Below are 27,247 nucleotides of genomic sequence, written 5' to 3'. Positions count from 1 at the left end.
AAGCTACAGGTCCTGATTGACGAGGTGGAGAGGCATTTCTCAAAACTTCAGACAAGGAATTTAAACGTGACAGAGGGAAACTATCCAGTCTGTCAGTGCACTTCAGTTTCTCTGAAGACGCTGTAACTACATGACTATTAGCACTGATCTTTGTGAATTTGACTGTTTCTGTAATGAGGTTAAATTGCACAGAAAGGTGCCATTTTTGTGCCAAATGTGTGCATATTACCTAATTCACATCCCTGCAAACAGCACAGGAGCACTGATATGGTATTTACTTGGTAGCACAGTTACAGGTGCATTTCACCTTTTGAGGGTGCTTTGAGAGCTACATTTTTCTTTCTTTATCTTATTTTTGAAAGTTTAGCGGCCACAAAAAAATGCACGCTCCTTTTGAAAATTTGCTTGTCAGTATATTATGACACACATGATGTAAATAAGTATGTAAAGTTTATTTGTATAAGCACCTTTCACAGATACAGAATCTCAAAGTGCTTTACTTCGATGAAAAATAGGAAAATGAAAAACAGCATAGAGATTGACATTTAAAATACATAGCAACAGCAAATGACACGGCAAGAACACACAATTTGAGGTCAAAGGCCAATAGATAGAATGTCGTAGCCACTTAGACATGTCAAGTAAAGGCCTGAATAAAAACGTTTTCAGCTGCCTCATGAAAACATCACAAGAATCTGTGCATCGTAGTGGTAAAGGGAGAGCATTCCATAGTTTAGGTGCAACAGCTTGAGGGTTGTAGGGTTTAACGTACTATACATGATTTGATTTAATAAGTTCACAAAAGCCCTGTGTGACTTTTGCACATCAATGTTTATATCAAAGACAGGAAGTGTGGAAAAATATGGGCTTCCAAAAAAAAAACAAAAAAGAAAAGAAAAAGAAACGGCCTCAATGCTCCAGAAAACTCCAAGAAATGAAGAAATATCCTTTTGGCCTTTTGTTTTAAAGAAACTTACCACTGAAAATGCTACATTAGTGTACATTTACAATATGACTTAATGATCAAGTAAAATTCACTTCAGTAATAAATTACTTTCTTTCCCCTGGAGATAACTTGTTTTGTATCCTCTGACAAAGAAGTTCCCAGGATCATCAAATCATTTACCAAAATATTTGGCTTGAGGACAAGGGATTTTATGAGAAAAACAGGGACGATTGCATAACAGACTGATGATCCCCCATTGTCTCTGTCTGCTGCACAGTGCGGCTCTTAAAATAACTGCTGTTTGAGAGTATTTAACATTTATAGAGGCAAACATGTCGGGACAAAGGGCAGGGAAGGTAACAGATCTACCCAACAAAAGGACCTGACACAGCCTCCACAGGGGAGAGAGGGGAGACAGTCACAAGCACAAAGTCACTAACACTAACTGTGCGCTGGTGCACGGACAACACACACACATCCACAGCTCTTTACCCCCAGGCACATGATGACATTTTAGCACCTAACGTAGACAATGCCACTGCATTACAATTCTTTTGTGTACGGCATGTGTGTATGTATGTGCACATATGCTGTCTGTCTCCTAGCACCTGTCTACCCATCAGACCTCATTCTCTTCCCAGTCTGTCCCCCCTCCTTTCTGTCTCCCCCGTTTGTTTCTTTCTGTTATCTAACAAATTAGCTGGAGAAGGTCGTGTCCTGCCAGGAGACGGCTGAAACAGGAAATAACCAATCCGGGAGGATGAACAGCGACTCAGACAACCAGTTCCCATACTCGCCTACCCAAACATAGCTTTATTGGGTTGTAATGCAATTATCCAAGGAGCGGGGTGGAATTGGTTAGTAGTTTCAGGACAACTCAGAGCAAAGGATGTGATGGCATGTTGGCACAAGCAGAGCACAGAGGAGGTAACAGTAACAACAGCAGGTGGAGGATGTTATGTAAGCTGAGAGGAGGGCTGGAGAAACATCAGGATGGTGGGATTTCTTTTTGTTTGCTTGTTTTGCTCTGTCTGCACTCATCATTTGGCATGCTGCTTTCATAATGTGAGCATGCTCATTGTTTGTTCTCAGCTGTGCGGTGAGAACAGCGATGAGTAAATGAATATCAAAGCCCATTCAGCGGTCGTGCTTTCTGTTGAATAAACAGACTGTTGGGTAGCAGCGCTGAAAGAGAAGCCGGTTTTGTTCTCCTGTCTCCTGCACACCTGAGCTGGCCTTTCAGCACAATAGACTCCACCTTTCAATCCTTATCAGGCGTTATCGCAGGGTGTATGTGAGGGTGGGGGTGGCAATATCAGTTAGGAGCTAAAGGGACGAGACACAGATTGGTTTCCTATTTCATGCGTCCTGCCATATCTGTTGCTAAACATATCATATTGAAATTCATGAACATACTGTATTGGAAAAGGGACAAAAAAAAAGATATGCACATAAACACCGTCAGAATACCCGTTTCCCCCAACCAACCACCCACCTTGCCAGATTTGATAAAATCATTATCACCAGCCATGCGAGTAGAGCTGATGAATAATGTATGTAATGCTGGGCCACAATAGTACATCCCTTCTGGCCTGCTACCTTTCTCTTAGAGTCACAGTAGCTACCGGTTGCTTTGGGTCACATCAGCTAATCCCTGTCTAACGCTATTGCATTTCCCATTAGCATGGGACAAAACTATATATACACACATGCACGGTGGTATATACACAAAATCATGTGTCAAATCATGCACACATGCAGACACGTGGGCACGCTCCACACAGGAGAATAAATTGGACAGGTATACAGAAAGACACAACTGCGCTCATTAATAGTGACGATAGATGTGACTGACAGACTCTCGAACTGGGGAATAAGCGGGCATCAGGTGTTAGGCTGCATCCTTCATGATCGACACAAAGAAACGATGACATGCATCAGAAGTAACGCCATGATGGACAGCTTGGGTTTGACGCGGTAGGTGAGATGTCAATTATTTCAGTCGTCAAGTGCAGCAGATCGTACATGGACCTAACCTCTTCTGCGGCCCCTCAACTATACATCCACATTCACAGAAAAACACACACAATCACACACAGAGTTGTCGTACTTGAGCTTGAAAAGCTTCTTTCTTCAAAAACAGCTAAGCCAATATTAGATGTTCACTTTAAATGTATTTGAAAACACAACAGGTATATACAGTGTTGGGCATGATGCACAAAAGAATTGCACATTCTTAACTCAGATGTGGTCATTGTCTTGGTTCACTGACAGTGTAATGCCTCCTAATGGCCCATGCAGGAGAAGATGGAAAACAAGACTCGGTGGAAACCTAGCATATGGCTGGACCTTGTACAGTCAGTGTGCTAAATTGTGGCCAAATAGTTACACAGATAGTCAGGGGAAGTATCTATAATGTGAATTTCAGGATATTAAATGTTCATCTGCAGTTGTCTGTAGTGATCCCGATTATGTTTGTTTACAAAGTGTACTGAAGTAGCATATCGCATATGATCTGTTGTTCTGTATTACTCATCTAAAGTGCTAATTATTGTTAAACAGACCACAGCCTCAAATGTTGGTCTTACAGAAACAGAGCAAGCTAACATTCCTGCTTCAGCTTGCAGACTGTGGTTAGGACACACATGACAGATCATTAGTACAATATCTTTTGTGTGATGGACCTTGAGACAAGGCAGATAGCGGTTGCAAGTGATGCGCAATTCATGGTGCTATCAGCTGCCTCAATACATTCTTTGTGATTTCACCCCTGAGTTTTCATCCATAACAACAAAAGAAAATACCTGTAGGATTCATTCACCAAAACATGGTGAGAAACATCTTTAAAAGTTAAATCCTGGGTAGCAAAAGGGACTATTCTTATCACTACAACCATTTCTTTTCTACCAAACATGTTGAGCACATTTCAGAGTAGCAAGGCTGTGACACTTCCAGTACAAAGACCCTTTCAAACTGTGTCAACCTTTACACTGTTTGTATTTACCTTTGTCAAATGCACCTATGTTTGCTTGTGTTAATGACAAAAGCAAATAGCAAACCACACAAGTGACAAGTGGCTTGTGTGTACATGCACAAAATATTCTGTTTTTGCCCTTACTCCAAAAAGACAGTATTTCTACTAACCTGTTTACATGGCTAATGAAAATAAATATTTCCACTAATATTCCCGTTAACATGCAGCTGCACATACTCACATTAATGTGCTCTAACAATTCAATTCAGTTTTATCAACACGTCATTTATCTCATCAAAATATCGAAAAATGGTGGTGGAGAAGTCGTTGGACTGTGCAAACACAGCCTTCCTCTTTTATTACTTCAGCCACCCTCTTGAAGAGGTCATTGTTGCGACGTTTGCACATATCCAAAAACCTGTTGATAGCCAAGTCTTTTATGATGTTTCAAAGTAGGTGTGTTTTTTCATCTGACCAGAAATGTTGGCCTTATATACATATATGTGACAGTGCACAGAGATAAACAGACAAGAGGCTGTGTGTCGTAAACTGCGGAAAAAATATTATTCTGAGCGTGAAATACACATGCCCAAAAAATGCTATTAAAAGCTGACTAATAATGGCAAGTCTTAATCGGAAAAAACAAGATTTAGAAAAAGGCAATGCCGAAACGGACTATGCTGTTAAAATGACCTGCATCAAATTCAGAATAGTGTCATATTTGGAATAGTAGTGGAATATAACTATGCATCTTAAGTGTGAATATGAAGCCTTGACTTTATCCATATTTTGTCCCAGCTTTGGCACAGACATGAGCGTGTTGAGCCTACTGAGCACAGATAGAAATAGACAGTGGAGTAGTGGATTGTGCTGCAGGAGTGGGTTGAGTAGTTTTTATGGATGTCTTGTTACTTTGTCATAAAACTGGGTCACTGCTGAAATCCGTTGTAACTGTTGTGAATTCAAGCCGACTACAACTCTCAGTGAAGGAGCAGGCTACACAGTCTTCAGAGCCATGTTTCAAGCCTACAGGTGTTGATTTATTGATACCCAAAAACACAAAATAGCAGAAACTACCACTTGAGGTCTCATTCTTTTTTATTTGAAGCCTTTTTTTTTTTACAAAAAAGCCTGGTGGGTTGTAAGATAGTAAAAGAAAAGATAGATGGGAAAAAAAAGCCAAGAGTGAAGCAGCAGCATTACACAAGCTACAGCTGCTCTGATGGAAGGTTTCCAAAGAATGAGATGGATTTACTGCACCTCACTGTGTGCACCTTTCTCACCTTTCTTCTCCAACCACATCTCTATTCTGGCACACTGAATTTTACAAGTTACTCATTTTAAGATGAGAGTCTACCTTCTTTTCAGAGTGTAGGTTTGTATTATCTATGTTATTATCCCAAACAAATACTCACGTTTACTGTCAGTCCATGTTTTTTACTTGTGTATGAATGTATTTGTGTCTGTATCTTTATTTGTTTGTGCGTGCCTGTGCTTGTCCACTGTATCTGTGTGTCTTTGTTTTTTTTCTGTGTAGAACTTGAGGCCAGAGAGCCAGCAATTAAAAAGAGGACTGGGACATCTAAAGGCTTAGAGGCACAGACCCAGCACACATGCTGGCAGTCAATTGGCAAGCCGGGGGAGGTGAAATTGGAGAGAGAGAGGGAGCGAGAGAAAGAGAGAGGGGAGATGAGAGGAGGAGGGCAGGGTGAGTGCGTGTGGGAGAGAAGGGGAGAACCAGAGAGAAGAGGGCGGGCTCAGACTCAGTCAGCATACACACACCCTCTCCTCAGCCTTCAGTCTGGTCTAGGGCGTGCAAGAGGCAGCATGTGTGAGTATGTGCTGTAATGTGTGTGTGTATGTGTGTGTGTATGTGTGTAGAGAGAGTCGAGCGCTGCGCTGGAGTCCGGGAGACTCTGATGCAAGGATTCCCCTGTTTGTTCTCAGAGAGGACACGTGCTGACTGTGTTTGAACCACCACAGGGAATTAGCTGTTACTCACAGAGGAAACACTGGGACATTAAGTAAAGGTAACGAGATGCAGTTCTTGTTTTGAGGATGTTTTGGGAGCTTTGTGAGTGACAGAGATGCTTTGGTGTTTAAGATAACTGGCTTCATGTTTAGTGTGTTGAGATGATTTGTTAACTATGTGGGTGAATGGTAATGTTTGTATGTGTGAGAAAGACAAAAGGAGGTGAAGTTATAGTTATAGAGTCTGAATTTGTGCGTCTGACTTCTTCTGAGAGTACAAGCTTTTTGTTGTGCATGGTCCATATATATATGTGTGTGTGTGTGTGTGTGTGTGTGTTAATGTATGTATACTTTCTGTTTGCTTTCTTATACAATGTGACTCTGTTTGTGTGTGTGACTTCTCTCCTTTGCTTGCACACTAGACTAGTGTTTGGTGATGGCTCCTTTCTCTTGATGGGGCTCTCCCGCTCTATCCCTCCCACACACACACACACACACACACACACACAAGATATCTATTTATATAAATACAGGAGAACTGCAAGAAAAAAAAGCCACTCAAGTATTGTGCTCAAATAGCCATGCAGCATGGGCCAGTGTGTGCGCGTGTAGTTAAAAGGACTTTATCAATCATTAATATTCTCACTGGGACAATGCCTGGTTTCCTACCTGAGGTAATTTAGTGATAACAAAATACCTTAACAGCCCTTCCTGGCTGGTACCACCTGACATTTCCCCGCCATTGACCAAACTGCACAGCTCAAAGGGCAAACAAAGTAATGCATGCTTTAGCGTGTGTATATTTGACTGTGTGCTTTTATGTAAGAGGTACAGAAGAGATAAAATTATTACTTGAGATAAAGTGAGATATTAAAAAAAAACTCAAGTGGCACTTACGTAATTATGACTTGTCAAAAGCTTGTTACAGAGACAAAGCACTCTGAAATGAGAAATGAAAAAAAAAAAAAGCGCAGGTCAGTCCTCAAGATTTCTGGTTATGCCATCAAAGCTTCACAATGCCAAATGAAGAGAGAGGGATAATACACTAACGGATTTGGATCTGATAAAGACATTAGCCTACTTTGTGTGTGTCTGGGTGTGTGCGTGCGTACAGTGTTGTGTGGAAATATTAAGAGGATGGGAGAGGAGAAAGAGCTGAAGAGCAGAATAGACAGGACCAGACAGACAAAGAGGGAGACACAAGAGCTACTGAAAGTCTTGGGAACAGCAGTTACAGGCAGCGTGGTACTGAAGACTTGGCAGAGAGCGACAGCGACAAACAAGACAGCATAAGAGAGGGAGAGAGGATGAAGGACAAGTTTCAAATTAAAGGAGATACTGAAACAAAGGTGGAGAGTCTGCAAATATGCACTTTTACCTCCTCTTAAATACTTCAAATGTGCATCTGTCATTTAAATGTGTGTGGGTTGGTGGAGGTGTCAAGTCTCAGCTGTGCAGAGGGTCGTCTTTAGGCATCCAGGCAGCCAAAGAACTAAGAGGGGTCAAAGGGCTGAGAGTCTCTGCTGTCCTTTCTTCTACTTCACTTTCATGCTTCTTCTCTGGAGAAGAAAAAACAGTTTTCTCGGGTATGTGGTTCAGTTTAGAGAATTCAGCACAGGCACATTAAATATAGTAAAAAATAACAGAATTTGAGATTTTAATGTGAGAAATAAACAAGTTTGGGTGTCATTTGATCATTTAGTCCTGGATTCAATTTTGGGACCTTATAATTAACAAGATATATACCACTTATCATAATGTTTACTGGCTTAATGTTGCTGAGGCGTGTTTTTAACAAGCTGATAAAACGTTACAGAAAATCAAAATAACTATAATTTGGTAAATGTTTGGCTTTTATCCAAAGGGCTTTACAATTTGCCTCTCATTCACCCTGCTACCATGCAAGGGACTGGTGGGGCTTGGGGGCAATTTGGGGTTCTGTGTCAGAGTCGGTAGTACTAAGTTAGTAATTCATTAACCTTTTTTAATTTTAATTGAATACTGAAAAATAGATTTCTTTTAAAGATCAGAGCTGAAACTTATCCAGTGGTGATTGCTCTAAGACTGCAAGGGAAGCTCAGCTTCCCCTAAAATGTCAAAAAATAAGTGGTCAAATATGTACTGTTGTGTTTACATTTCATTGACTAAATATGCGCTAGAACGCGTTCAACTTTTGTTCAGAATCAGCTACTTATCACAGGTCACTGACGCGACTTTCTTCTCATTCATTCCTGTAGCGTCACAGTGCATTAAACAGTGGAAGCTCAGCATCCAAAGACTTCAATGGGGAAGCATAGAGTGGGTTGTTCCACTGTAGCGAAACTAGATGGTCATTGGATAAATGCTCGGTTTTGTCCCGCTCATCGGACGCTCAGCGTCACTGGGGGCAGTGGGCTGGCCTCGGCTGGCCTGGACGCTGGGCTTCTGCATGATGATTGGATGATCTGTCTGAAGCTGAATCCTTTTTTGATTGACAGCGAAATGAGCGAATCAGCGTTCTTGAAATATAAACCACCACCGGAGCATGTTTCAAGTTTCATTCCGTTGTTCCGAGTTGATCTGGAGACTTTTCCAATCCTCTTAGTGACTTTTTCTTTGTTAAAAACGACTAGCGACAAATCTTGCATCTTTTTCTGGTGTTATTGGAGACTGTACTCGTGTTTGGAGACTCTGACTTCTGTTGCTCTGCAGTTACTGTCCCCAACGAGCAGCGGGTGCTGCTGTGAGCCCCTCCACCGTCCCAAAGCACTCACAGGCGGTCACACTAGCCTCGCGCAGCAGCCCCAGAGGGTAGAATTTACGTATAAATAAACGGACACATTTTATGATGTAGGCCGAAAATGAGCTTCCCCTCCTTGAAAGACCAGCAGCCGCCACTGAACTTATCCCATGTGCAGAAATGTGAATGGGCCTATCTAGAGCCGCTGTTTGATTTGTCCATTCTGGGCTACAGTAGAGAACCATGGCAGACTCTGTGGAAGAGAACCTGCTTTGTATATAGGTAGAAAAAGCTCATTCTAAGGTAACAAAAACACGGGTGATTATAAACAAATGAAAACATAGTTATGAATATTATGAATTATTTGTTCCAATAGATGGCCATAAATCCTACACAGTGGACCTTTAAGAACATTTGCACTCTGATCTGTCACAGTTTAAACTAAGATCATATGAACTCAACACATTTTCGACTGTAACTGTAAGCAGTGTAAGCATTTTGTAGTAAATCATAAAAGCTACCACTCTAACATTTAAAATGCTGCTTAATCTATTATTAAACTTTACTCTTACTGTTTGTTTTGATTAAGGAAAGAATAAGAATTCTCCACGAGTGTTCTGTCTCACTCTGTCACTCAGTCCCTCTCTGTCTTTCTCTTTCTTGTTATCTTTTCTTCATGTTATCTGTCTTGCTACAATTCACTGCTTCAGTTGCCGCCATGAGGAAGTTGAATATTGGCAGGGTGTTTTGAGGAAGTGATCCGTGAAAGGATTTATAGTGGCAGATAAAAACTGGTGCACCTCGTGTGTGTGTGTGTGTGTGTGTGTGTGTGTGTGTGTGTGTGTGTCTTTGTGTGCATGTCCGTGCGCGCACTTTAGAATTGACAAAGACTTTGCGAAAGCCCGGGGCTGTGAAAAGGGGGGAAAGCCATTATCTCATACACAGAAACACTCCACTCATTCAGGTTTATGTGTATGTGTGTGTCCATTCACTAACGTGCATGTGTGCGTTCAGAGCAAATATGTGTGCATCCACACAACCATGTGCTCCGTCCGTGTACAGTAAGCTAATATAGTGTGTGAGCGTGAAAGGGGGGATGGGGCTCCGCTAAGTGAGCCCTGTGGGTGTGTGAGTGTGTTTGTATTGTGTGTGTGTGTGTGTGTGTGTGTGTATATATATATATATATATATATATATATATATATATATATATATATATATATATATATATATATATATGTGTGTGTGTGTGTGTGTAAGTGTATATACTGACCCAGATTGATACAGTGCTCTCAGGCTAAGGCAGCTCACCTGTAGGGCAGATATAGGTAGGCGTGTTGTCTTTTACAAGCATCCAGCCTCAAGTAAATAACTGAACTGAGACCATATCTACATCAATACTGTCACTTCACTTACCTTAACCTTAATCAAATACCAAGTCTTAACTTAAAGTTTGTTGATTAACCTTGTAGCAACCATACACAGTTACAGAGTGATATTCTGCAGCCTTACTACAATCAATACTATGAATACAATCATCTAAGTCAAACTCATCTTTGATCTGGTCATGTAAAGCTCATAAAGCACTCCATGCATCACATAATGCATTATACAAATGGAAGTGATGAAGACAATCATCGCTGTCGTCATCACCATCTTCATCAACAACATGGAGCTAAAGCTGGCCTCAAATACTCTCACATCTGGATCCTCCACAGTGAATGTGACTCCTCTGACCTTGTGGCAGAGCAGACGGGCGCACGCCCTCTCTTTATGATTACAGATACAGTACATAAGATCTAGTTTGATGAGCATGTGGCGGGCATGATAAAAAGATGATGCAATTAACATGAAAGGGATGATCTCTTTCTCTCTCTCATCTTTGTCCGTGTTTCTCTCCCGTCTTCAAACCGTTGTTAGAAAACGCTTCATCCCTCTTCCTCAGTGGTCCTCTCATTTCTGCCGTTAAGCAAATATGGGGCTTATGCAGCCCCCAGTTGTCCTTCTCCCTGCATGCAATCAAGCTGTTTAAATGTTTGACTGTGTGCCTGTGTGTTCTCTGTGTGTCTGTCTCTTGTGTGCGTGTCTCCCAATTCACTGCGGCTGTCACTTGCAGCCCAGTACCAGACAGATATTGTTGAAGTCTGTTTTGGGAAAACCAAGACAAAACTGACAGCTGAGGGTGGAGAGACACTGAAATGTTTTTTCTCGTCTTTGGTTTCACTGAGTGTGTCTAATTAAGGTGCCGGTTCTGTCATGGTTGCAGTCAATGGTAGGGGGAATCCCTTTGCAATGAGATGATTTACAGAGCAGGAAAGATGAAAGGAGAAAAAAAAGTATTTGGTCGACCTGGTCATAAACTACGCTGCTGATCATGGTGGGTCACAAGTAGACAAATAGGTGTGAAACCACTGGAATATTACACATATGCAGCATGTGTTTGTATCTGTATTCCCTGATCTTGTATGACCTTTTGAAAATATGAGAATTATGCAAGGCAAGAGTGGCTGAATGAGTCAGTGTGAATATGTCGCACTGACGTGTTTGCTTTTGTGTGTCCGTTAATAATGTCACTCGTCTGGTTGAGCAGGACTACAAGAGTTGTTAAAGGGGGGAGTGTGAAACATCAGGTGAAAAACATTGTTTTCTGTGCCAGACTCCACAACATCAACCCCCCGATGAGAAGAAGAAGGAGATGCAAAAGGAGTGGGAGAAGCAGAAGGGGATGCCTCTAATTTGCGAAGGGGTCCAGACAGGGGGAGGGGAGTCTCAGAGCTGACATGAGCTGGCATGTTCACTCATTTCCTATCTTTTGTCTGTTCTGTGTCTGCTGATGAATTGGGAGTTTCTTCCTTCCTTCCCTTCCTTCCCTCCCTTCCTTTTCTTTCTCTTCTTTCTTGCTCTCTTTTTTCTGTTTGTCTCCCTCTTTCTGTCTCTTGCTCCACCATCCCTCCTTCCCTCCTCTCTTGGTGTGTGACAGCATTGCCATCGCTGTCATGTCTGCCCATTATCTCTGATCAGTGTTGCGTTCCAGCCCACACATTGGCTCTGGCTGCCAACTGATGATGTGTAAATGTGTGTGTGTGTGTGTGTGTGTGTGTGTGTGTGTGTGTGTGTGCATGCATCTACATCTTATTTGATACACAGAAGGTTAGATCTTTGTGTTTTTTTAGGGTGCTCTCAATTCATAAGAATAACAGAAGGAAAAAGCACAGAAATGTGGCTGTGTGTAATTTTGTTTACTGAGTGATGAGCAAACAAAGGATGTTTGCGATGCACACACACTGATATTTGTCATGCTAAAGAAGTACAATTTGAAAAGGTGGTATAAGCTGAGTTAATGTGCAAGTGTGGCTTAGTGGAAAAGGAAGCTTTGGGACAGTTTTACCTGAACAGGAAGCTGCTGTAAAAGACTTCAGAATGAGAGAGTGGAAACACATTTGTGTGTGAAGTGCTGAGTAGGGATTTAAGGGAGGAATTACTGTGGTAGTGCAAAGAGTGTCTTCAAAGATTGTCTTTGTGCTTTGTTTGTGCTTGGGAGATTTGGCCTTTCCTGGGATTTCCTTTTTTTTTTTTTTTTTTTTTTTTTCCTTATATCTGCTTGGAAATCTTTACACCCCCTAATTTGCGTGAGTGTTTTCCAGTCTAAGGTTTACATCCATGTGACTGTAAATTACAGCACCCCTCCTGCTTTCCTTCAACCCCCACATTACATTAGTTACATAAAGAGAATGCTGACCAGCGACTCAGTGCTCATCACATAGTCACACTTCACGTTGCCTGTTGACCTGGAAGTGATGCAGTGGGATTGTACAAGGTGGTCTTAGAAGCCTGTGCGAGCATTTGTAAGTGTGTGCATGTGCAAATATGTATGTGAATATGTCTGAATGTGTGTGTGTGTGGAAAGGGGGTTGACAACAGCAAGGATGAAGGCTTACAGGCAGAGCTGCATGGATTTTTTGTTTGTTGGATTGAGTTTCTTTGGGGATAAAAACCCTGTGGTGAGTGCTGTATAAGGTTTCTATTAGACTGTGTGTTTTTGTTATTGTCCTTTGGTGCGTTAGCTTTGTGTGGTCAGATTGCCTTTGTCCTCTCCCCTCAGGTCTGCACTCAGATGTCAGCGAGTCGTGTGGAGCTTATACAGGTCACTAATGCACTGAGAGGAGGCTCTATTCACTGTAGAGCCCAAACAATAACCCCCAGCCCGAGTCCGCTCAGGAGCCAAACTCCCAGGAAATGGACCCATTGACCTAGATCCTGAAGAGACGCCACATTGCTGACATGTTGTTGACATCCTTGTCTCAGTGGTTGTTTTCTGTTTTGCCACAAGACATCATTTAACATTGGCTGAAATTTGAGGGGGCACTTATGTGAAGTATCCAGGGATTCAATTATGGTTTACCATCTTTTAAAACCTTCATAGTGACTAGAGTTTATCCTCATTGGCTTATGTTTGTATGATGCAAAATGAATAGTTCTGACAAGCAGCAAAATAATGCAAGTTTCAGATTAATACTACTTTGGAACAAGAAGGGAAAGTAAGGGAAAGTTCTCAGAAATAACGTAGTTTTGATAACAACTTCTGACACTACATCACAGGATGAAATCTTGTTTCTACTCCTTAGCTTTACAACATTATTTAGTGTCACCATGGTTGTGCTGAACATCAAACACTTAAGTAAAGCTGTACTGTGCTGTGTGTTATATAAGTCCAGATGAAATGGTATTCTGAGAGTAGCTAGCTTCAGTATCATGACATATTTGCGAGTAAAAACCTGTCGGGGTACTGCTATCCCTATGTGGTGTGCACAGTAGGGATAGCAGTATTCATCACTGAGAGAGAGAGAGACGAAGCCCATTGTATGCTCCATGTAGTTGCTGAAGCCGTCCACTGTAACATGCTTTGTGTATAATCTGAAGCTGTCACACGTACCACTTTCTTCAAGGTGGATAAATTCTAGCCAAAGGCCCAGTCATAATGGTCTTTTTGGGTAAGCAGAACAAGATTTAAGGTGGTGAACACCTGAAGACACACTGATGTACCGTGCTTTTGCTAGCTAGCTAACTTGAATCTGATATCTGTGCAGTGATAGGTACGTATTTATTGACTGGTGGATGTCACATTATTGGTTGAAACTGGTTGGTACTAGCTTAAAAACTCACATATTTTGTTTTGAAGGAAGAAAACATGATTGGATTTTGATATAAGAACACAAAGAAATTGATTTTTTTTTGGTAGGTTTTTGGCATATTGTTAAATAGCTGCACAGTATGACATGGGATGTGATCTAAAAGGGTTAGAAAGGCATTTTTCATTTAATCTCACCTTTATACATACTGCATGGGGCTTGGTTTCCTGAAAATGATTAAATCTAGATCTAAAGGATATATGTAGATGTCCCTACTAGTGCAGAGGCTTTGTACAAAACAAGCAACTGGCATTTTGTTGACTAAATGATCCATGTTTTACAAAAAAAGAATGATAATCGTCTTAAGTTTCAACCCTTATCTCATTCACATTTGTTTTTGTCTAGACCTAAGCTTAACCTCTGTGTGGGAAGATTGACCTATTGTATACCGAGATTACTGAAGCAGTTTGTGGTCGTTGAAATTTGAGGAACATTGATGCAACACTCTGGGCGTGGGTCCACTGGTATTCTCAGAATCTGTCACACCTTACTGTCTGCAAGGATGTTTGTGAGTAAGTGTGATACACAAATGAAGAAGTAGGTAACAAAAGGGAGGGTTGTTTTTCTTGCAGACAAAAAAGATATGATCATGGGAAAAGTACAGTATGCAAATGTGTACTTTCTGCATGTATGCAATTTGATATTGACTGTAAACTCATTGTAAGTGTATAGATGTTTAATTTGCAGACATTGGCTGCATCTATCAGTAGTTATTGTCGTCCTTTTTGCTTTTTAGCATTCTTTAAATTAATCTTACCTTAACCTCCTAGCAGTGTAACCATACTGTATTGTTTTTGTGGTCTGTGTCCTCTGTTGAGACACAACACTGTGTCCTGCTGTTTGTGGTCACATTCTTGCTGAACATTTCTTACCTCCATCCCCTCACTGCGGTGCATTGTCTCCTGTCTCGTCTTCAAGGGGGTGCTTTGTTTGCAAGCACTGCTGTTGACTCAGGTGGAGGGATGGAGGGAAGATAACTTCCCCTTCCACCTCCTGCTGTCCTCCTCCCCCCCTCTCTCTGCAGTGCACCTCTGTTGTTGCCCATTCCTCTGCCCTTAACTTTTTCCTTTGTACTACCTGCTTACTCACCTCTTATGCTGTCATGGTGTCTCCTCTACTCCTTCTCCACCCTTAATCTTTCATTTCCTTTCTCTTCTTTTTTTCCCCCTCATGTTACCCTCTCCACTTTTTCTTCCCTCCCTACCTGTCCTTGAGTGGTCATGCCAAAGCTCTCCCTTGCTCCCTGGTAATGATTAGGGTAGTGCTACAAAGGATTTGCAGAGCCTCAGCAAAAATCTTAATTAGTTAAGTGATAACGGTGTCTTTGCATTACTCAATTTGATTAAAACCAGAGTAAGCTAATGCCTGCAAATTGCATTGTTGCAGTATTTAAACCGTAATCGCGCTATCTTCGTGTTCTTACAGGTCACACCTACACACATAAGCACACACTGACACGGACAATAACCTCCTCAATAACCCTCTCCAGATAGTCTTACCCCAGTCATATCATTACTGACAACAAATCGGGCCTGTTCACATCTGCCCTACTTTGAACTGACACAACATCTATCTCTATCAGCCCCTCAGGACCTATCAGCACCACTCCACCTCTTTACCTCTCATGTCTCCTTCCACCTCAGCACACATCATTCATCTTTCTAACCTGTGGCCCAACACTCGATTCCACCAGCTAACAGCCTCTCATCCTCCTTTCAACACCATCATTTTTTTTTTTCAGACCCTCTTGCCTCTCTCATCTCATCCCCCCAGTCTCAACCTCCCACCTCAATCAGTCTACCTTTGCCTAAAACCCTCTTATCCCTCTCTCTGGCTTGCTAGCCGTTATTTCCCCGTCCCTTCAGCCTGCACAGAGAGGAATGGGAATTTGGCTCAGTTCACACCTGTCTGTGTTTGTCTGCGGATGTCTATACATGTCAGTGTCTGGCAATATTTGCTGCCAAAATTAAGTATATTTGATTTTAAATTTGGCAATTTTTTGCCCCAAATAAACGTATTTCGTTCACCTCTTCACAGGATGGAATGGAAACACTGAAACAATTTTTCGACAATACGCTTGCCACACTAAATGTTTAAATCAATTTAATTAACAACACTTTAATTATTAGACTTTTAATGTTGAAAAGTAAAACATTTCTGCAACGGCTCAGTTAAGGCAAAAAGGGTGGAGATAATGGGAAGGAATCCCCTTTTCAAGATGAAACAACAAGCTATAGAACTACTCAATTACTTCAGGCTTAACAGCTTTTCACTGAAGTGTGTCTTATCCCAATCCATTACTTTATTGCCATGTCAACCAAGTTGAGAGGAATCTGGGTCAGTATGACTCAGATAAAGCAGACAAACTGGATGGCTTGCGCACATCACGATACAATCACAGCAAAAAAAAATCAGCAACACAAACAGCACAGGATCAAAGTGTGTGCTGAAGTGCAACAGTGATAAAGCAGCAGATTTTAGAAACACAGCAGATTGACAAAGAGTCAGTGTTGGTTGATTGATTGATTAAAGGGCGTCTTCTGTGTTTTTCATCCTGGACCCTATTTTCCCTTGTAATTGTGTCAAAGTGACTAATAGAGACGACTTTTTAAAAATGGTCCAGTATTGAGTGAGGTGGCTGCAGCCGCCAGCAGCAAACCAGGCTGTAATGTAACCATTTAAGACTTGTGCACCGCCAATTTACGTCCACCTGAAGTGCTTGTTTTTGCCACTGACAGACTCAGACTATTATTTAAGTGTTGTAGACCTTTGTATTAAACAGTAAGATCCTTTTTTTTTTAAAAAAAAAAAACAGAAACAGCATTTAAATTGATACTGCTAAATCCACCAGATTCCATTTAAATAAACAGTGATTTTAGCGTGTATAAAGCCAGCATATTTTCACATCTAACTGGGTGAATGTAGGGGTTGTTTCAACCAAACCATAGGTGATGATTGTTGGAACACTGAAAAGATGAACCAAGATGTTTTTTGTAAGTTTTATTGCATGTTTTATTGAGTGTGGTGGTTTTTGATTGTGATTTCAGGTCTGTGTCTGGTTAAACAAAAAGGTTTGTCACTGTAGAGATCCCTCCCATAACATTGTCAGCAACTCAGAATAACAATCTGAGCCTGTCAGTGGCAAAAAGTAAATTCATGATGCGCAGTTGCCCATTACAGTTACATTGCAGCCTGTCTCGCTGCTGCCAGCTGCAGTGGTCTTGCTCAGTAATGAACCAATTTTAAAAACTGTTATCTCCTTTAGTCAATTTTACGCAAAAACATGGGGTCCAAGCTGAAAGATACCAAAGTTCCCCTTTAATAAGTTAGTAATATGTTAGCTGTGGTTTCGTATTAATAAGATATAGAGGGAATCTCTACAATATATTGATGCTTTCTAAATAAAGTATTGATTTATATGGATGGGTGACACCATGCTCTTACTAGCTATGGCTGTCACTGACTGGCTGCTGCCTGCAATTTATCTAAAAATATGCTAGTGTGCCTGAGTTTCTTTTTCCATCATGTTTGTAGAGGCATGTCATTGCCCACAGGTCATTCAAAGAAATTTAAATACCCTGCCACGTCAGCACAGTACTCTTCTTCTTTTGTAACGTCTTTCTCTATCTCATTGCCACACTCCCAACCGCTCCTCCCCCAGGCTGCATCTTGCCCCGTAGGGTTTCTACGGTTACCAGCTGAAATCTGGAGCACAGTCAATGTCTCGTCCCACTCCTCCTGGATAATTAAACAACACTTCTTGTACTGCCTCTTGCATATTTGGAGCAGCAAATCACCACATGAATATTCAGTTGATTGGTTTTGATGACGGCGAGGCGATTGTCTGCGCAATCACTATTTCATCAGGGGGAACGAGTGAGCACTGGTTGAGGAATGGCTAAAAAAGAGAGGGGTGATTTATTAACATTCATCAAAAAGCAAATGATAGCTTGCCATTTGTCATGCAACCTGCTGCTTGCTGATGGGTGTACTCTATAAACAAGAGGATTTGAAGTGGCGTGGTAACCGACAACAGAAGTCCAGGATGGATTTAATAAAGGCTTACACACCTTGATCTCCTCCTTCATCTCAGAACAAGTGGGGTGCTCTGATCATTCAGCATAAAAAGCCTCACATTAAAATATACATCTTGAAAGATCCTAATGGCAGGTTTAAGTCATGGGGTTTCCTGTCTTTGAATTCATACAGGGACTCACTGATCGCTGAGTTTGCACTCAGCAGCAGCAGCAGCAGCTACAGAGCAAAGCGTCAGAAGCAACACACACTCATTGACTCTCTCGGGCCTCTCACTCAATGGAGGACTTGTGGTAGAAGGATTTTCTTTAAAATATGGTAATCCCTGACTGCACCACGCTGTAGAGACAGTCAGCTGAAATCTGAGTTAAGGAGCGTACATTGTAAGCTCCTAGAAAGACGGAGGAGCGTATTTAATGAAGTTAGTGACACTTGAGGAGTAAAGTGGAGTGAATTGGCTGACACTGAATCCCACTGCCCTTTATCTTTTCCCCTTGATCCTCAGATGCCACACAGACACTGACCCAAAATCTAAAATCTATTATATGTGTCATTTTGCAGATGATATGCTGCACTACATAAGTATCCCCCCCCGTTTTTAAACTTGTATTATTTTTATATTTGAATTGGCAGTGAATTTGCTTTGCTACCACGATCATCACAATCCTAAATCTTGTCTCTTTTCTTACTCCACTTGTCTGTAAGGAGATGACAAATAGAGGGGACCACAGTAAATGAATAACAAACGTCTATTTCCTCCCGCTGCACTTTGTTCTGTCATTTTTATGCTTTGCCCTCCTCTGTGGCCTCAAAATGAAAGCGCTCTTCAGGAAGGAATTATAATTCGTCTCTCACCAGTTAAAAGAAATGAATGTTTGATTTAAGCAGCAGCCGAGACTCAATGCTTGCAGGCATGCTGTTTGTGTATGGGCATGCATGTGTTTAAGCTGAGAGTTGGGGGGGGGTGGGTTGTGGTGCGTGTCTTGTCAGATCCCAAAAGGATGAATAAGAAGCTAATCTCCCTATTCCAGGGAATTCTACCAGTGATGTCTGAGACAGTCCTCTCATAGGGGCTGTGGGAGTGCAGTGGAGTGTGCTCTCCCATCTCCACAATGGGATGTTTTCAGAGCATATCTGACTGTTACCTCGACATTGGATAGATATAGTTCCTCATCCAATGTGAACAATTTACACACGCCTAAGTCCCCGATCCTGATTTGTTTGGCCCATTGAGCCTGCACCTAGTCCTGATTCACATGTTATTCGCAGTGCATTTGTTATCTTTCAAAGCAGGTTTGCTCAGCGTAAACAACAACAAGGATGCCCTAGTGTATAAGCATGCATGTTTGCAGGTGTGTGTATTTCTGTAGGGTTGTGCAGGTGTGTATGCAAAATCAGGGAGCATGCAGAGGCTCTGATAAAACCGTCTCGCAGATTCCCATGGTATTCTATTTTGACTTGCTTGGAATGAAGTTTGCCTCATCCAGAAATTCCTTTGTTTACCCCCCAGAGAGAGTGTTAACCTCAGCGACTTTATTTTCTGCCCTGTGGTAGGGGGTACGGTAACCATTTGAGGAATGTGAAAGGTGCGGGAAAGGGTCTAGGGGAAGGGCGGGTCCAGTGACTGCGTTGTGTGTTTTAATGCTCGGTGGGGGGTGGTCAAGGGTGCAGAGTAAGGTCAGGGAGATCAGTCAAGCTGAGGGCTTCTCTGGTTACAGCAGTGTCTAGACGGGTCACTACTGTTACTACCTTTTATGTCTCTTTTAGGGTTGGGCTACTTTCTTTGGGTCATTTATTAGGTAGTCAGGAATAACAGAGCTGTTGAGTAATAATTGTAAGACAACAGTAGTTGCTATTGTCTTTTAAAACGTTAGGTTTGAACAATAAAGGCACCAGTAACCTCTTAAATCACAATTATTTAATCCTTGGATTAACCACACACTAAAGAGTTTAATCCAGGATTTCCAAGTCCCCTGAAAAGTCTAGTCTTTAGGACGTTAGGACTCCTGGCTTCAGCAGTTGTTCACCTAAAATCAGACATGATAGTCATCCAGTCGTAAACTAGTGTGGGACTCTTGAAAGTGTTACATATTTTCCCACAAGTCATCAGCTGTTACTCATGTTGTGTCATACACTGTGAGTAGTAGGTTTACAGGTGGAACAAGTTTCCACCTGGTAACATTTGGGAATCTATGTGGATGCTGATTTATCCTTGAGTGCACATGTAGCACAGTACAACAACACATTTACTCTCTTACGAGACTGAGGTAACTTAAAGCAAATTAACAGATTATGTTGTTGTTTTTCCAATGTATACTAGTGTGTTATGCAGTAAGGAATCAGTGCATCATACAGTTGTCTCTTCGTTAAGCATAAAGTTAGACTGGCTAGACTTCGACTGATCTGCTCAATGTCAAACTGTGTTTTCAAAGCATGTAGAGAATGTTGTCTTTGGCAGGTAATATTGTGTCCAATCGCTCTCACACTTTACTTGAAGATTATCAGCTTTCGCCATCAGACAGAAGATTAGAGTCCCACATGCTGGATTTTAACAGGTTGAGGAACTCTTTGCTTCTAAGTAGCCTTAGTGTACCTTGGGTTGAATCTGAATGTAATGGGGTGATTAATTTATTGCACTGCATACGCTTTTTGTAATGTCTGATGAGATTTGTAGTGTTTGTAGTATGGTTTTGTTGTCTGGCTAAATGTTGTTTGGTATTTTTGTATTTATATATATGTTTATGTGAAATAGTTGATGTCCTGATAATAAAGTGAAATCTCCAACGCTTAAATCTTTGTAGCTAATAGCTAGAAATAATGACAAATGGTGTTTAATAGCACAACTTAAAGACAAAAACAGTTAATTTCACAATAAAACATACTGTACGCTTAAGTATCACCTCTACCCATTGAAACACTTTTTCAAAAAATGAGATCCTGTTCACATGTTAGAGAAATTCATGTGCAACAGGTAATTTATTTCCGTTAAAGACAACAGTTACATATTATCACACAACCATTGTCATTACTATGCCCCTGTGCAATATCCAAGTACACCAAGTATTGTAAAAGTAAGTACATTTAGGATGGGTTGTTGTCTTCTGGGGATGAAGGGCACGCAATAAAGGTGCTTGTTGATGTCACAGCTTGAAGTGGCTGATTTCAGCAGCCACTTCAGCATGCGGTCTAGACTATGACAGTCTTATAAAAGCAATGAGACATGTTTTGTTTGGCTTCAATCACCGTACAGTGCAGTACAGTAGTACACATCCACGTCATGTGTGGTTTGAATCCGAAGAGCTGAGCTGTGTGTCATGTAGGGCGGAGCTGTGAGACAGGTGCAGAGATGAAAAGATTGGCGGAGGGAAGCAGGGTGTGCCTGCTCCATGGCTGTTCTGACAGGCCTTTGGTATTTTTCCAAAGAGTGCGAGAGCATGTGTGTGTGAGTTGGAAAACCTGCTCACATTTCTCCAGGGATTGTGCAGGTGTGTGTGACGGGAAGCATGTCTGCCTTTGTAGTATTACACTCCATTGTGCGCTGCAGAGAACTACCTGCTAGCGTGTGTATGTGTTCATGCATTAGGTGATAGACGTGAGAGTCTATAGGTGTGGAGCATCTTTCTAATGCAGCCGTGGCGATGTGGCAATAAGAGTTTGACAGCTCCAGTGTAGAGTTGTATCTGACAGTGTAGATAAGTGGCACATCCAGTCCCAGTGCGATGTTCAGCCGTCTCTGTCTTGCTCTGATTTTGTGTCCATTATACTCACTCTGAAGAGCTTTCCACTCTGTGCTGAGCATGGAGAAACAGCAGATTCAAACATGTTGTGATAAATTCAGTAAATAAAATTCAAATATAGAAGTTAAAATGAAGCAAAGGGACGTGAGATTTTTGTTGTTGTGTTTTCAGTGAGACAGTAAACCAGTATGCAATTTTATTTTCATCAACATTGCTCTTTATCCCTTTTCTGCATGGTAATGATGCTTTGGCTGCTGTTGCACAGGCCGTTGTATTAATACACTCTCTCAGTGTGTTAATATACTGCGAGAATGAGAGCGAGAACGAGAGACTGAGAGAACGAGAGCGAATAATTATGTTTCCCCTTTTGTCTCGGCTCCCTCAATTAAGCCCGAAGAGAGGCAGCCAGAGCACATGTCTACTTATCCACTTAAAGCTCAGCAACAATAGGACCCCCCAATTTGTCTCTATCTCTCTGTCCCTCTTTCTCTCTCGTCCTCAGTCTTTATTTCTTGCTCCCCCTGTTTTCACACTTTTCCATATCAAACTTCTATTCATAGCGCAGGACCCCCAATATGTTTTTTTTTTCTCCTTTCCCTTCTGTGTCTGCACCAACCTCAGCGCCCTCCCTCCTCATGCATTTCGCCTCCAGCTTTGCCTCACCTCTCAGCTCTACGTGGGTTTAGCAGAGAGCCCCCACCCCCCTTCTCTCTCCCCGTTACCCCTCTCCCTCTTCCGTGCTTCGCTGCAGGGCACGGGGAGAGGAAAACCGAAGAGACTAAACATTTTAGACTGTACACCGCCAGAGGAAAAGCAGCGGTTTGATTTCCCCTGCGTTGTGTCAGACAGGATTGTTTTGTTTGTTTGGCCTTTGTGTGTGTTTTTCACCTCTGCTACACTGAACCCAGACAAATAGATGTATAGATGTATGTCTTGGCAACAGCAACGTAAGGTCAGTGTAACAAAGAATTCTCAGTGGTAAGATCATGTTTGTTGTGGACATTTTTACAACCCAAATGCTGTATTTTTGCTTGTGTGTACATTGACAGCCATTTTTTAAGTTGTTATATTGCTTTCTACTCCCCCACTATGTACTATCTATAAAACATTTTTGGTATTAAGGCCTGTGTTTGCACTTACTGTCTACACTGATGCCAGATTTAAAAGGAAAGCAGGACTAGCTCCAAAATAAATATCCAACACCTGTCAAGCATTGTGTGTCCATTATACTGTGTGGTTCTGTTTGTTCTGGGGGGGTATGTGGCCAGCATGTGGGTTGGGATAAGTCTCTTCAGGCCAGATGGGATGGAAGACGGATGAGAAATAAAGGGTGGAGGGAGAGGAAGAGGAGAAGAATCAGGATGAAGTTTAGCTTATGTAACCGCTTCCCACAGCTGGAGAGGAATGTGCTGCAAGTAATAATACGTGAACACACACACTGGGGTGGTGCAATGTCAGAGACACTGTGCACGGTTTCTGTGCACTTGCTCAGCAATGGCCTTCACTTCCCCTATTGTCATTTGCCACTTCTCCTTTTCTAAACTCTCATTTCTGTGTCTTAATTTTCCCAGAAGTGTAACACGGTTGACTTATTGTATTTCTGCCTCAGAGAATAAACAAATTGACAGTTCATTATCTGATTAGCAATAATAAAAGCAGCAGCTGTAGGCAAAGGTTTGTGAAAGTAACATGTATGCTCATGCCAGCATTGTAGACCAGAGGGAACAAACGCTTTGTTTGCTTTCTGGGAAAAAAATAGCTAGCTGAAATTACTCACCAGATGTGAAGGATCTAAATAGACCCTCCACTGATTGGCATCTGCTTTGCAATTGATAAAGGCTGTATTTCTCTCTTTTTTCCTCTCTTTTTTTAGATGTGACTTTTTTTTCCTCCATTATTTTCCTGCTTATAAGCTTATCGGTACCCAAACAAATCTGACAATAGTGTTTGCAGCATTTAGGGCAGCAGTCAGTCTCCCAGCGATGCTGCTACAGGGCATCTGAATGCTTATACCAGCTGACTGAGAAGGATCATGGGTTATATCTGCCTCATTTTATGTACAAACTATTTTTTTAATCTTTTTGTGAACTGAAAATATGTGCAGTATTTCACACACACACACACACACACACACGCAAGCGTGCTTGTACTTGCATACCTTCACACTATACATAGCACATTATGGAAATCATGGTCTACCCTAAGCAGCTCAGGGCTGGTATTAGGGAAAATTAGGTCGTGTTGGCAAGGATCATTTAATTGAGTCTTAAGCAGAAAATCATTCTCCATAGCTGCTTTCATCTTCTGTCATTCTACCAACAGCGTGCATGAGAGTGTGTGTGTGTGTGTGTGTGTGTGTGTGTGTGTGTGTGTCTGTGTGTCTGTGTCTGTGTCTCTTTGTCTGCATGGAAACAAGGGGTGTTATCCCAAAATGATTTGTGCACATGCCTGCACATGCCCGTATGGTTTCTGGTTGGCAATGAGTTTCAGGGTGCAGTTCAAAGAAATCTTGCTTGTTTGTGAGTTTGTTTTGCCCCCTCAGGCTCAGACAATACCTCTGCGCTTTGTTTTTTGATGATCTGTGAGTTTGTATATGTGTGTATTTAAATGTGTGTTTCTTGTCTGGTTCTACTTGCTTCACTGCATTATTTAACTCCGGGCTTTACTGACCACGGTGTCCTTTATTCTCTTTCATCCAGCACGCTGTCTTGTATTCTATAGACTCCCTCTCCAGTGTGCTTCACAGCTTTCCTTTCAACTTTACTTCACCTGCTTTATGTGACATACCTGGCAGATCCTCTGCAGTAGTTTGAGAACTACCTTCCCCTTCTCGTCTTCTCCCTCCTCCTGCGTATGCATTTGACACATCAGGTCACTTTGAAGTTGTGAGAGCTCCACTGAAAGGCTTCTCTCTCTCTTCTTGTTCCTCTCAGGGCAAACTGACACTGCCGTTTGAGGGTGTGTGGAGGATCATGTGGTCGGTGAGAGATGACACCACACTGATGTGGAGAAGCTGGTGATGCGGCTGCTTAACCACAGGTAACCACATTCTGTACACCTTAGTCTCACAATGCTACGAGAATGCAAAAACTGTTATTTGATTTTGCACTGAATTGTAAAATCCTGCCAGTTTATATGAATGTTTTTACTTTGCTACTTTATTTTTACTCACTTACCAGCAAAGAATGAATCTCAGAGGCTCTGGTTCTAAATGATTTGTAAAAAAACAGAAGTTGTATGAAGAGATTTCTGCAGTTTGAGCCCACACTGAGAACCTGATGGTGTGGGTTTGATGATGTGTGACTCACAGAGGACCAACTGATCTGACAGCAGTTGACTCAGCAGCTCTGTGTGCTTATATAACAGAGAGCATGAGGCGATGCAGGATGCTCGGATAACTTTATGATCAGCAGAACGCAGTTAAAAACAGATTTCTTTGATCGTTTTAACTGTACTGGGAATATGGTTAATGAATAATTTTAACATCACTGAGGGAAAGAAGTGCTGCAGAAAGGATGAGACGATCCATCCATGTATCAACCAGGCCAGCAGACGTCAGTGCTGCTGCTTCAGTGCACTGTGCGGACTCAAATTCATCAAAATTTAAATTTGCATGACTTAAAATTAAAATGAAAGATGTTTTGGTGTCTTAAATTTTAGATGTCTTTGTAGTTGCTGGAAAAAAAGGAAGGGAATTTTGATGCATTCTGAATACTTAAATGGAACAACACCAGAAAACCCTTGGGAAGCTGTGTTTATGCTCTAAATCAATTTTTAATTAACTCTATTGTCCCTGTGCTACCCTGTTTGAATGCGTTGTCCAAGGCAAATTACCAAACATTAAGGTCAGTTATGGTGCTTTTGATTTGCACTGGGAAGTCGGGATTTCCCATTTCCCAGTCGGAAATGTCAACTGAAACGACCCCTGAAGTCGGATTTCTGACTCAGGAATCTAAGATGGCTGTTCCGCACATCAACAGTAGTGAAAGCTGTGGTAATGCGCTGTTTATTAGTACTTCTGTCTTATTTATGTCTCATTACACAGTCGTACACACAGTATTGTCCAAGTTGTATCTGTTGACGTGTTGCTACAGTGTTTGTATGTAGCATAATGTGTTGTTATCAGCTAGCACTAACAATGGCTAACCAGGCTAGTCTTGCAAACAACATCTTGGTTTTCCAGCTTGTACTGGAATGCAATCAACTCGGGTGTGACGTCATTCCCAGCACTGACTTCCCTTTTTCAAGACAAATGGAAAGATCGTTAATATAACCCAAAACTGACAGGGGAACTTCCATCTCAACTGTGGAAACCTGATCCCTGAGCTCATCTGCCTCTCAGCTCAGCTCAGCAAGGCATTCAAAGAGCTCCTAGATACCTTTGATTCACCACTGTTAGTAAATGGGCCATTAGATGTTACTCACTCATCCAGTGCAGAGATTGACCTGTTTTCAGCGATAAATGTGTGAGTGTAAACATGCCAATGCCATTAGAGGACAAGGCCTGCAATGTGGTGATGGATGAATGTATATCTCTCAACAGTTAAACGTCCAACGTGTAGGATGTAGGGGGATATACTGGTAGAAATAGAATATACTATTCATTACTATGTTTTCATTAGTCGTTGTTTTCATTACCGTAGAATGAGCTGTTTATGTCTGCATATGTAGAGGGTCTTCTTCTACAGTGTCCATCATGTTGTTTCTACAGTTGCCTAGAATGGGCAAACCAAAAACTCACAGCGGCCACTGTAGTTTTCTTTACACGCTTGGCACCCGAGAGAAGTTTTCATTAGTTATAATATGCATCCTCACCGCTTGCTGCTACTAAATCCTACACACTGGACCTTTAAAAAAAATACCCACATCTATAAACAAACTTAAACAAACCCAAACTTAATAACAGGCATAGCAGTACTCTTGCCCAGTTCAGTGGGGAATTGTGACAAAAGATTTCTCGCTCTAAATGCATTACTTAAAATAAAGCTAGGACTGGGTTTTGAATGTTTTTTGAGAGCAGTGCCAATATGATATCTTGAGTTTTGGCACAAACACTAAAAAAACACTTTTTTGTACGCCTTATTTTGCCGAGTATGACAAGATTTGGCACAAACCTTTTTTTTCTTTTAACAAAACCCACTACATTTACATATTACAGTAAATATCTGATCAAAGGCTGAGAAGCTGACTAACCATCTGGTGCCAGCTTCCAATATTTGGCAGATTTCAATAGTTGCTGCCACAGATACAGTTTTCTATCACTCAAGAAGGAGTGAGGTCTGATACCTCCCTCAACTAAAATGACAGTATTTCTTTGGAAAATCTAAACTTTGAAGCTGCTGTGTGTGATTCTGTTGGTTTGCTTGACCTTCTGAAAGCCTTTGGACTTAAAAAAGTAAATTTAATCACTGAATGTATTTGGGAGTACATTTAATATTCCTCTTTCCAGTTTAAACATATGATGAATGTAGCACACCCACCCACACAAGTTGTATCCATGCCTTGGTTTGAGATTGATGATCTTAGTGAACATGCATATAGATTGCACTCAAATTTGGTATGAGTGATCATTGTGCCAGTTAATGAATACAGATGTTAGACAAACATCACAGATGTGGCACAGACCAATAAGACACCTGCATCACTACTTTCTAACAAGAATTAGTCATAGCCTAT

The 27,247-nt window shown here is 41.5% G+C and overlaps 1 protein-coding gene across 2 annotated transcripts in view; it reads left to right on the top strand.

The window, feature by feature from the left end:
- The first annotated feature begins 5,707 nt into the window (after nucleotides 1-5,707).
- The window catches only part of LOC117266152 (rho guanine nucleotide exchange factor TIAM1), a 64,663-nt gene continuing 43,123 nt past the window's right edge, over nucleotides 5,708-27,247 (top strand). Inside the window, exons 1-2 of one of the 2 annotated variants that reach the window (XM_033641120.2) lie at nucleotides 5,708-5,950; nucleotides 24,505-24,610. The gene's annotated coding sequence lies outside the window, so the exon portion shown is untranslated. Of the gene's footprint in view, nucleotides 5,951-11,373; nucleotides 11,399-24,504; nucleotides 24,611-27,247 lie in introns of those variants that run through there. The other variant, XM_078172476.1, reaches the window with a different exon arrangement.

This window comes from Epinephelus lanceolatus, chromosome 11, assembly GCF_041903045.1.
Source record: "Epinephelus lanceolatus isolate andai-2023 chromosome 11, ASM4190304v1, whole genome shotgun sequence".
In the NCBI taxonomy this organism is placed as follows: Eukaryota; Metazoa; Chordata; class Actinopteri; order Perciformes; family Serranidae; genus Epinephelus; species Epinephelus lanceolatus.
The sequence above is the reverse complement of the archived record's forward strand: the minus strand, read 5'-3'. Positions and strand labels throughout refer to the sequence as shown.